Source organism: Protopterus annectens, chromosome 3.part1 (genome assembly GCF_019279795.1).
Source record: "Protopterus annectens isolate FY-2018-M chromosome 3.part1, PAN1.0, whole genome shotgun sequence".
Classification (NCBI taxonomy): Eukaryota; Metazoa; Chordata; order Ceratodontiformes; family Protopteridae; genus Protopterus; species Protopterus annectens.
Window position 1 is genome coordinate 514,541,698 of NC_056732.1, and position 13,308 is coordinate 514,555,005.

Sequence of the window (13,308 nt, forward strand, 5' to 3'; positions counted from 1 at the left end):
TGGAATGAGCTAATTTTCGGCAGAGGCCTGGGGAAAAACACTCCAGATGCATGTCTTTGTAACGTGGAGGAAACCCACACAAATGCAGTTAGGACATGCAGAAGACACCCCAGCCAAGACTCGAACTGGAGAACCTGTTGATGTAAGGCGACAAGGCTACTGCTGCACCACTACACCATCCATTTCTTACTTAGTGTTTTAAGCTATTTATGTTGATATATTATAACACAATAAATACAACTGAAAAACAAACAAGTGGAAAATACTGCACTATGAGCATTATTTAACTTTTGATGAAAAATAAAAACATGGAAATAAATCAGTTTATAAGGTAGCTCTGATTAAATTTGGTGAAGTGATAAAGTTGTTGTGAAATCCTCAGAGAACTAGGATGTTTCTTTCAACATAATTCTTACAGCCTTGGAGGATTATATTTGAATGCTTACAACTTCAAGTCAGTACTGGCACTCATTTGTGAAAAAGCACACTGGATGATTACTGAACCCAGATCAGACAGTATTAGCTGAGAAAATGAATGAAGACACAAAGAATCTTATAATAAAATTTGTTAGATTTCCAAAATGTAACAAATAAGTTTCATGAATTTTATTAATGATTTCAAAAGTAGCCTGGGGGATAATCTTTAAATACTGGAATTTGCTTCAGGTGGTTCTTTCCTTACTTTTCTGCTGGCAGTTTGTTAAATGACTGTTTGTTAAATGAAGAACTTGTGCATTTGCAATATGCCATCAACAAAGATTTAAATTAAGAATAGATATAGGGAGTCATTATTTATCTTCTTAATGCAGTTGTCTGTAGGATTTCATACTTCTTCTTCTTCATTCAGCTTTTCCCAGTTAGGGGTCGCCACAGCAGATCAGGATTTCATACTGTTTGATTTTAAAGGAATTCAAAGTCTTCAGTAAAAATGTACTTCTTATTTTTAAAGGTATGTTTTAATAGACGCGCGCACACACACACACACACACACACACACACACACACACACACACATATATATATATATATATATATATATATATACATACACACACACACACACACACACACACACACACACACACACACACACACACACACACATATAAATATATAACAAATATATATGTATGTATAAGTATTGTTTCAATGAAGAAGCAACATATCAAACTACAACCTATCAAGCACAAATATTGAAAAATCAAGCTATCAGAAAAAAATAAATAAATAAGTTTTACAAGCTACTCTATGATTTTGTAGTTGGGCAAGCCCCCAAACCCCCCACTCACCCTGCTAATTATTTATACCAACTCCAAGATTGCACTACAGTGGGGGAAAGGGCAAATTCTCCATGTGATATAACCTGACATTCATTAACACATGTCAACTTTTGTTTCATTTTTGAAAAGAAACATTTGAGTAAACAAATGTACACACTGAAAGAGTAGCTGGCATTCCCTCACCTCACCTCGAGTGAGGGAGGGTGGGTACTGGATAACTCTCCCAGAGGCAAGCAGTTTTTTTGTGGTCACTGGTCCACTACTGGAAGGGGTTTTGGGCAATCCATATCCCTCCCACTCACCATTCTGACTAGATAACTTGACCCATTTGTTTTCTGACTATCCTGACCAAAAAGCTGCCTCAGCCATTCTTGAAGGTTTCAGTAATTCTACTAGACTTCAAATCAGTTAGAAACCGTTCATCCGGGGTTGGGAGGGTGACCTAATGGTTAAGGTGTTTGCCTTACAAACACGAGGTGTAGAGTTTGAGTCTCAGAAGGGATAACTGGCTAGGCTTAAAATGGCTCATAAGGGCAGTTAGCTTAGTACTAATCTATGAACCTATCAATTAAAGGTCATAAAGAAATTGAAGCAAATTTAATTGAAAAAGAACTGGCAGATGGCAGAGTAATTGGTTCATTTTCCATGCCTCCCTGGCCCACTTGTAATTAAAATTTCTTCCACCAGTTTAGCTCCTAATAAATAGGAAGGTGAGTTCAGGTTGATTCACCTCTTACACACTGTGGGTACCTCAGTCAATGATTTCATTGAGAAACACCAGGCTAAGGTGCATTATTCTTCCCTGGATCAGGTGGTGGAGATCATCTCGGGGTATTCTATCCTTTGTCTTTGTAAGTTGGACATCCAGTTGGTATTCCAGCTTCTGCCTGAAGGGAATTTCATTTCTGACACTGCCACACCTTTGGGGTACTCAGTGGCTTATGCTACCTTTAAACTGTTATGATCAGCTTTACATTGCTATTGGCAATGCAGGGCACCTCATCATACTTGAAAGATTATTTGATAGTAGGTGGAGGAGAGGAAGTGGCATTTCAGGGTATGTTTGTCTTCAAAGAACTTTGCAGTATCTTAGGTGCAACATTGGCCAATGACATGTCAGAAGGGTTAAGTCAGGTGTTGACCTTTTGGGGGATAGCAGTTGATACCATCAATAGGTCTTTTAAACTTCTGCCAAATAAATTACAGCAGGTTAGGCACTTACTTTGGACATTTCTGGGGGTTAATAAAGCTCACACGGGGAAATCATGCTACTTCATGGGCTATTGAATTTTGCTCATAGGGCAGTTTTAGTGGAGCAGGACTTTCCTCCAGTCCATTTTTGACTTGCTGAAAGGAAACAATCCCAAACATTACAAGGTTTGTCTGACCAGAAGGGTTAGAGAAGACCTCCAGCTCTGGTTCATGCTCCTGAACTGATTCAATGGCATGTCAGTTTACCATTCCCTTGTGTTTCCTCCAGTGACCTTAATCTTTTTTATGAATGTGGCAAGGGGATTTGCTATGGGAAGTTACTTCCAAGGCAGTTGGTTCACTAAAAACTGTCTGGAGTCTTGGACAGAAGATAGGAGGAGCGATATTACTTTCCTGGAGATCTTCCCTATCTGTACTGCCACTTTAGTGTGGAAGGACAAATTATTGCATTTAGAGAATGCTGCAGTTATATATACCCAAAACAAATGGTCTTCTGTAATTAGGCTTTTAGTTTGACTGAGTCTGGAAATTAATCTGTCTTTTTCTACCATGCATGTGCCTGACTGACACAATTCTATAGCTGATAGTCTTTCCCATTTTCAGTTCACCAGCATTCACCAGCTGGCCAATCAAGTGATACTGAAGGGCACTGCAATTCCTGAGGAAGTTTGGTTAATTGAAGAAGAGTAGCTGCATTGTTGCTGAGAAGGCCATGGGCCAGCAACACCAAGAAAGGCATATTCATCATCACTTCAGACTTTCAAGATTTTTTTATAGGTCCTTGCCCCCTTGCCACAGAATTTGGGGATTGTCTTTGGTCCTTAATTTCCTGGTTGTCAGATACTCATTAGAAGATTTGCCCTACACAGTATGGGTTCATTTCATGGCTTTAGGCTGGGTGTCACACTTTTTGGGCCTTCAGAATGTCTCCTGCCACTGGTTCTCTGGCAGGCTGACTAAGGGCTGGGAGAATATTTGAGGGGCTTCACATGATTCCAGGAAGCCAGCAGGAAAACATCTCCTCATCATCATTGTTTTGGACTTGTCATTCCCTCCAATATAGCTCTTTTGAGTGTGTACCTTTAACACCTAGTGGGCATGGCTTCAGCCTTTAAAGAAATAAAGTTATCACCTTACATTTTAAACAAATATTCATATCTCTGGAACCATAAGTATTACTAGAAAAATGTGAATTGCAAACTATTCAGGATAAATTAATCCTTACACGGGTGGGATTCATTCAGTTTGATGCTTTAAACTGGATTTTATAAGGCAAAAAAAGGAAGTGAATATTAATTTTGTAATGTTGTATAAACAGCTTATGATATCTTAGTAACCATTCAAGCAAGATGCATACTGCCTGCAGGATTTTCTTCATACATATGCAAGCATTCATATGAGGCTATGCAGTTCTGTCTGTGTTTTCTGAATGTGAGATAGTTAGAGAAATATGAAAATTATTATAATACAAATATTCATGGTGGTTGTCCATTTGCCCAGTTCACTGGTTCAGGTTGCTGCACAGAATCACCCCAGGGATGCTAAGTTGGGCCCCGTTTTCACTTGGGAGGTTGGCAGGCCACATAGATTGGCAGAGGTCAGCCTCTTTCTACAGAAGGCCATTGAGCAGCAAGGCATACATCCTCAAAGGTATTCATCCCACTCATTTAGAATAGGACACACTTCTGACTTGGTCATGGAGGGGCAATCCACTAGGATCATGAAAAAAATAGAAAGGTGAATATCTGATGGCTTCTTATCTTACATCAGGCAGTAATCCCTTAATTTCCATTTCCTGGCAAAAAGTTATCTGGATGTTTGGACATTCCTTCATCAAGAGAGCTGCAAACCAAGTTTTGGTCCTCCTGGCTGGACATGCTGATTTGTTAGACCATAATAAATTGTCAGTTTATTGATTAGGCTTCTGTGGTCTGCTATAATTTCAATTTTGGGAGCTCTGATGTCAGCTTATAGCAAAGAAAAGATTGCCCAGGGTTTTGGTAATCCACCCATACCTCTCAACTATACTGAATTCAACAGTATTTACCAGTTTTGAGGGCAAAATAATGGGGTGCCAATAATTCTTGAGTGATCCCTTCAATTCCCATGTTTTCACTATTTTTTTCTGTTGAAGTTGTTGCTGACGTCATCACTTGCAGGGGCATGCAACATGATGTCAGTCAGCTTTGTGAGGCAGACTAACAGCCTATTGGAAACTCGGCTGAGGGCTCAGACTGTGTATGTGTTTTGTTTACCTTTTTACTATGTACATTTGTACGTTCACATTGTGGATTTAAGAATAGCAGGGAGGGTAGGGTGCACAGAAGGAAGCAGCGACCAGTAAGTGAAGGAGCTGTTACACTTAGTTTTAAGATTTAAGTTAACTTCTGCCAGCCAAGCCCAAGAAGAAGCAAGTACTTTCTGCAGTGCAGTGCAGCAGAGCAGAGTCCGGTCCACCCTGCGTCTGCATTCCCAGGAATCCCAGACCTAGGATCAGGATGAAAAAAGTTATCTCCAGCAGCTCGACGAAAAAAAAAAAAAGAGTATATAAATTGTGCATGTCTTATTAGCATTGTTCTTTGTGGTTTTCTCATTAGTAAACTTTATGCTGTAAATATTCCGCACTTTAGAAATGTCCCCATTTAACATTTCTCTTTGTGGTTTTCATATCAGTGTATGATATGTGGTAGATATTCCTCAGTTAACCCCCATTTAATACTGCCAATATGAAGCTGTGTATCAGTATAATACAAACATTCCTCCTTCAGGCGACCCACCAGTTGACCTAAAAAGGTTATGTGACTGACAAAACAATACTGCTCATGGGTATTAGCATTGCTAGAAAGTTATGATGAAATCTCTCAGCAGTGTTAGTTTGCCTTCACTGCCATCTTGACAGCATATTTTGTAATGCCAACATGAATAATTACATGAACTTATTGCAGACACTATTACTTCCAGTTCCAGTACTGTTACTGCAGTTTAAAATGTCAAACTAGTGACAGAAAAAAGCCTATGAAAAAGGTAGAAAGTTATTTAACATAAGATTATTCTGTACTATCAGTTTATTGTAGTCTGGCTGAAAGATATTTTCTGGTCCATTAAGAGATTCTGCTAAGAAACTGCAACAGCATAGAAATACAAATAAACAAATAAATAAATAACTTGGCATGATGGTGACAGAAAACAAATCTAGCCTCATGTTTGCATTGTTACTGTAGGCATTGCAGTGTCTTCATTTTAAATCAAACTGCTGCCTGAAAACTGAAAAAAAAATATAAAGTTCATGGTTTGCAATTGCACTTGAATCCTAGGTTTTGGTTATGTGTGGTCTGGTGTAACAGAATATTTCAAATGTAGCAAGACTCAAGCATGAACATTTTGAAAAGGTCACCTCTGAGGAGTCTATATGAAACTGAGGAGAGGGACAGGGCTTTTAGCCTATCTGTGTAGGATAGATTTTTGAGGCCCTGGATTTTCCTGGTGAGGAACTTATGTGGTCTCTCCAGCTGCTGCATGTGCTTTGTGAGGTACATGCTGAAAGGGGAGTTGTACTCAATAATGGGCTTTATAAAGGAAGAATATGGAGATATTATGACCTCCTTGTCACTGGATAAGATACCCTTACTTATAAGGTGGGCCATGTAGAAAGCTTTCCATACAATGGAAATAACATGGTGGTCAAAAGTCAGGTTGCTATCAACCTGGATGCCCAAATCCCTCACAATTGATTTTGTGCTTAACATGTTGTTATTAATGTGAAGATTTGTGAGGATGTCACTCTCCCTAGAGGGGATGATGATGCATTTTTTTGGCATTCAGCTTGAGGCCATGTTTTTGGTACCAGTCATTTGTTTGGGTGAGACCCTCTTGGGGAATTGATGACAGCGCCCAGCTTGCAATCATCTGCAAACTTGGTCAGCCATAGCCCATTGGTTTTGGCCTGCAACTCAGAAATGTATATCTCAAATAACAGAGGCCCCAAGACCAATCCCACGGGTACAACACCACTCATTACGTGTCTACTACTTCAGGTAGCTTCCCCTGTTTTGACAAGCGGGGTTCTATCAGTGAGACAGTTTGCTACCCATCTGGTAACATATGGATTGATGCCTAGTCAAGAGTTTATCTATGCCCGAGTGAGGAATAGTGTTGAAGGCTATGGCCAGGTCAAGATAGGCAGTGTGCACCATCTTTCCCTCATCCGTGGCTTTGGTGACTGTCTCAAAGAAGTTGACCAAATTTTACAGACATGACCCCCCCCCTTGACAAAGGCAAACTGTTTGGGATTGATTGTTTGGAGGTTGCTAATGTCCTTGCTAATGAGGTCAATGATAATCTGTTCCATTGCCTTGCAGATCAGGCTAGTTAGGCTGATGGATCTATAATTTCCTGGATCGGTGGATGCTCCACCTTTGTGCAAAGGGATGACAGTGGCTGTCCTCCACTCAGCTGGGATGAAGCCAGTACTCAGGCTTTGGTTGAATACATTGCCTAATGGTGCTGCAAGTTCCTGCCTGAGTTCATGTAGGATGTAGCCTGGGATGCTATCGGGTCATATGGAGGCTGTAATGTTTGCCTTTGAGAGGGCAGTGATGACCTGTTTCCTAGAGATAAGGGGAGGGGTGGTAGGTACTGGCGATGTCCTGATTAACTGGTGGGGACAGTGGGTTGAAGTTTTTACTGAATCTGTCAGCCAGAAAGTTGGCTATATCTATGGCATTTGTGTATGTGGTGTCCTTAACCACCAGTTCTAAGCAGATCTGGGTGCTTCCTTTGAGACTGCAGACATATGTGAAAATGACCTTATGATTGTCTCTAGTAGATGTGGCCAATATGGACTAAAAATTTGCTTTGGAATATTTCACTAGTGCTCTTATTTGCTTGTTCAGGCTAAGGACAGATTACTTCCAATTGGGCTTCTGGACAGCTATTTCCCTTTTGTTATAGAGTTTATTTATTGCAGATGTCCACCAGACAGGTAAATTCTTCCTTGAGGAGTATCATTTCATCCTGTCAGGTATTCCTGATTCCACACATCTATATAAATGCTTGTATAGTACTTTGGTGTAGATTTGGACATTGGCGCCAGTTCCTACAGATGGGGATGGGGCTGTGAAGCTGTTGTACTGTCCCTATGGAAGTTGTAATCAGCTTTAGAGAAGTTTTGTTGTTTGACCCTAACTAGAGGAGGTCGGGTGATGACGACTTTGAAAGTGACTTTGAAAGTGACCACTTTATGGTCAGATCTTACCAAGGAGGATGATACCATATGGGATTCTGCAGTGGTTACTCATGTTGGTTAATACCAAGTCCAAGATACTGTCACCTCTTGTGTGGAGTTTTGACTAGCTGTTGCAAGGCTTTTGCATTGACAAAATCAAGGCATCTCTGGGCATTTGTGTTCTGGCATGAGTAGTTCTTCTAATCTATGTTTGGGTAGTTAAAGTTGCCCAGGATCAGGGTAAAGGGTTGAATCTTGATAGATTCAAAGAGGTCCAGATAGGCAGAGTGGGCGTCTTGAGTCAAATTTGGGGCCTGTAGCTAGCTATGATTTGAATGTGGGTCTTGTTAATGGTTAACTGCACCTGGAGTGTCTCATGTGCATCATACTAATTGACCATCCTGGAGGTGTGTATGTCTTTAATATAGATTGAAACTCCACCTCCTTTGGCTTTGCTACCCACAGTTTGGGGTCTGAATGTATGATAGGATGAGTAACCAGGTAAGGCTGGGGTGCTCTCCACAGCTTTGGACCAGGTTTCTGTGATTGCACAAATGTTAACATCTTACAGGGTTAAGAATGCTTGCAGTGAGTGCAGATTCATGTTTAAACTCCTAGCGTTTAGCAGCATGACTTTTAATTTGCATTTTGTTGACATTTTTATGTTGGTAGTTTTGCCCTCATCACTTTTCCAAAAAAAGGCACTATGGGGGAGGCAAGAGCCTTTGCCAGAAACTTGAAGCCAAAGTGATACAGATGCAGGCCATCTCTGGCAAAGCATCATGGTCTGTCGATCATATCTTCCCAGGCTGTCAGGTACTGGATCCCCCTGGAATGACACCAGAAAATAAGCCAATTGTTAAAGTCAATAATTTTATGCTTGTATTGAGGCATCATTCTGGGTGATGGTAGAATGCTGCCTAAGGCTAGGGACATACTTGCCTGGGACACATATTCAGCAAGCTTAATCATGTCTCTCTTCATATAGTCCAGGAGGTACATCTCAAGTCATTCACGCGAGACTTGAGTTCGTGTGTGATATGGCAGATTCTGGCACCAGACAAACAACAAACCATGACTTTCTCCTTATCCAGCCTGGTGAGATGCACTTATGTGTGTCTCACAGTGGAGTCTCCTATGACTAATATGTTGGTTTTATGTTCAGGCCTTAGTGGCTGTGAGACACAGGTGTGTGGACTGTGTGTGGTGCTGTGGGCTGTGAAGTTTGTATGTTTTTGCCTTGGATGTCTCTTGTTTAAGTATGTTTTTTTTTGAGGACCACCGCATATGTGAGTGTGTGTTGAATATAGGTGTAGGTCATGTTTGAGATATACTAGGTTGTGAGGGACAGACCACAGACTCTAGGTTCTTAATGTAATTGCATCTCTCACAAATTGTGTTCCTAGATAGCAGTAGTAGAGGGTTGTCTGTGTACATGAGGCAGTTGCTACACTGTCTCAGTATGCCCATATCAATCAGACTGGTAGGAGAAACCATAGGAAATTGTCCATCCATATTTGTCAGAATCTGAGGGAGAAAGGCCAGGGAGAGCTAAGGGGTAAGCTTAAAGCCCAAGTGCTTAAATCAAAACTAAGAGGCTTAAAATAACACTTATAATTTAAACAGGTTATAAACAAACAGTAATAAATGCAGCAGAAAAGATGCAATTGAATACTTTAGAGAATAAGCAGCAGAAAAAGCAAGATGAAGTAATAGAGTAGGGGAGGAGGAAGGACAAATACAGTAAAAGCAACTGAAGAAAGTAATTATTCTTTTTTTAGTAAAGTTGAAAGGGAGAGAGGAGGAACAGAAGATAATTCAAGGTTAAGAAACTAAGGGGGTTGGCCTTCCCAAATGATCTGTCTGTATTAGGTAGAATAAGTTAATGGGATGGGACTGGGAGGAGTCAATGAGGAGATCAAATTTATAGTAGGGGGCGGGCAACTGCAAAATGTTTTTTGTTATGGTTAATATGTAAACATACTATGGCATCTCTGTTGTTGCAAGTTGTATTGAATAAAGGGTCACAAGGGCATTACAGTGTGGTTATTGACTCACCTCAGTGGACAACTGTAATTATGTAGGAAAGAGTAAATGTGAAGAATCCACTCACCATGACTGTAGAGGCTTAAATAATAACTAGTTATTTGCCGCTAGGTATCCATAATCCTTTGACTTAAAGTATGTCTGCTGTGCTCTTTCTGTCCTATTCTCACTGGCTGGAAGCTTCCTCCAAGTTTAAAGTACATCTGAGTGCAAAACTCATCTTGTGAATGTTAGCAATAAAAAAATGATTTAACTTTATGGATTCTTTTTATTTTGATAAAAAAATTATGGGATTGGAATGAATAAACATTTATAACAAAATTCATTATTGTAAATGCTGTATAAAAATGATAATTATAAGAAAATGTTCAATTAAAGTTAAAACTAAACAGATATATCCCACAGATTGAATCTGTAGCAAATAAAATGTCTGTAAAATTCATTTATACATATATGTTAATATAAGACAGAAAGAGAGAGAGAAATGAATCTCAGCTAATCAGTTGCAGTTATCCTATTATTCAGGAATCGATTGTTGTTCTTGAGTATTCCATACATAAATATACATACGACTGGAGGCCACAGTCATTACATTTTGGTACAGATCAAAGAAATTCTTTAACGTTGAGGAATGATGGTACAAATGAACCATGTCATGCAGAATAAATGTGGCAAAGGACCCTGTACTGACAATCAAGTCTCTAATGTACATTACATATGAACCATATCTGAAGTAGCAGCTTCATAGTTATCCAAAAATAAGACAGTTGTAATAACAGCTGTGAAGTACCTGTGTTTCTGTAGAATGACCCTAACCAAAACATTCAAGAGTCTCTTTCTGCATGTCATAGCAAAAGTAATTCAATATTCAAACTAATGGAAAGTGTATTTAGTTCACTGACTGACCTTTTGAGTTTAACTTTCATGAAGAAACAAAAATTTGATTAGACTGTATGGCATCCTTACAGTCCTTCCATTAAAATTCCTTCAATGGTTTTGATGTCCATTATACACAGAATCCTTACTCCTTGATTTTCATTGTTTGGAAAACTGCAGATGCTATAGGTCCTGATTTTGATAGACTTTAGACATGAAAGAAAGAATTTTCCATTTTCTCAACTAAATCGATTCTCTATAAAAAAATTGCTTATGTTCCACATGTCAAAACCTGCATTTCGGAAATCCTACTGGCTGATGTAGTTGTTATCAAAACATTGTTTTGTTTTGTTTTTTTTCAGAAAAAAATTAAAATAGCAGTATAAACAGGATCAAAAGGAGATATGGGAATAAAGTCACACAAAAAAAAAACACACACGGATGAGGATACTGTGCCTTTAGGATGTGTGATTGATTACACATGGAATGCAATACCAGGATGAATTATAAGTATATTGGCTAAAAATATCGAATAAGGCAATTTTTTTTCAGATAGGTCAACATTAGGTCTAAAGTTTTAAGAATCTTTCCTTTCGCAGGCTCTCTATCAACTCATGAGTTTTGGGCATGGGATAGCTGCCAAACTCTGAAATCTTATTCAGTTTCCTAAAGTGATGACAGAATCTAATACTTCAATCAGAATTAGAAACTGGTACTATTGGATTCATGCATTTTATTTCTGACTCTTTTCTTCCACTTCTAGCTTAATAATTCATTGAACTTCTCTAACAGTTTTTGTGACTCTGGTAGTCTGCGAGGCTTCACTCCTAACCTGAATTCCAGCTGTTGTCACTATGCTATGTTCATTTTTACCAAACAGTTATAAAAACACTCCTTTGTTTCTTAGGAGAGATTCTCTTACTTCTTGTTTTTATATCCTTAGCAGTGATTCTTCTAATTACGCTTCAGGTAGAGATTCTCTGGTCTCTCCTGTATAAAGTTAATTTTTTACTTCTTCACATGGCTTAAGTACACTAAAGTGATAGATTGGTCATAGTTTTCTCTTTCCTGGTCCTATAACATTATCAGTCACTGAATTTAGCTTTGCAATCAATTCAAATGGCTCTTGTTATTAACCACAACTTTGTCTACTATTAGAATCTGCACCCAACTTCCTGGATTAAATTTTCTAAGATGAGCATTTTATTATAAACTCAGTTTTACATTTCCTGTGTTTTCTGAATATCATCCTTTACTAATAAAAAGCTTCACTCTATCCTGCAAATGAGTAAGACATAAGGTCTTTACTTACTAGATATACAAAAAAATAAACCTGGGCAATGTGGAATAAAGCCACCCATATAGTTCCAATAATAATAGGAGCACTGGGGGCTAATAAAAAACATGTTATTGATGCATGTAATGCCATATGAAGTTCAGAACGAAGCAATTCTGGGTGAACTGTGGATACTGAGATCATCACTCTTTTCAAACAAAGAAGCCTAAATCAGTACTAATTTAATGAACTTTAATCATACCCTGACCCTGGAATGGGTTCCATTCTTGACTATGTCTTAGAAACATTAAAACAGTTGCAGAAATTAAAAAAATGGTGGGGGGTTAAATAATAATGGAAAGAGCCTGTTTACTCCCCTCCCCTCCCCTACAGCTTGGTTATAGTCTCGCTTGTCCTTCTTAAAGTATCATCGTCTCATTGTGATTTTTAGAAACACCACAGTCATTCATTAGTAAAAAAAGAATTGGCTTATGAAAAGTGCTGGTTAAGTAATTTATTCGAGGTAAATAAAATATTAAGTTTTATAAGGTCTATAACTTATTTGGCCTTCCTGCAGTTTCATGCCATTGTACAGTTAATTACTAGTATTACTTTTTCATTCTGTTCTTGGCTTTGCCTTCCACATTTTTTTTTAGTTTTAGATTTAGAACACTCCATAATAATGGCTTCCTTTGATAGATGCATTTCATTTTTCACAGCTGTAGTACTAATATTCTCTGGAGTGTTAGTAATACAGAACTTAGCAATGTGACATCTTCCCTAACACTTATAGGTTTATAGGTAAGTACAAGGCTAGCTGCCCTTGCCGGTCATTTTAAACCTAGCCAATTTCCCTTCTTGTGCACAAAATAATCTATCCTGTTTAGAGGTTGGCCTTACCCTTCCCATATGGTCAATAATTGTATATTACCCCTAATGAGAATAACCGGGATCATAATCCCAGTTAATTTGAGAGGACTCATGCATTGGATATGGCATTTAAGAGTTTTCTCTATCTATTAGTAGTAGAGAGAGCAGACCTGGTGTAAATTTTCTGTTACCCATCCATAGATGCAAATTGTACTTTAATATGGACAGGGATGAACTTTATTTTATGTCGATGGGAATCTGTTCCAGAGCAGCAGTATCTTCTGTGAGATCTCAGAAGAGGTTGGGTCCCTAGACTTAATATTTCTGATGCCATTTGAGTTGCTGAGTTGAAGTAAATCCATTAGTACACGGTCAGAGGAAGCCTTGTAAGCCAGACAAAGGCTGCCTCTTAGCAGTCTGTAGGATACTGACTATTATGACAGGCTTTGAGATGTTCCATATAGGGCATGTTGTTTACACCTTGTATCCTTTTACTAAAGTACATCTGTGAGTATTCCAGTTAT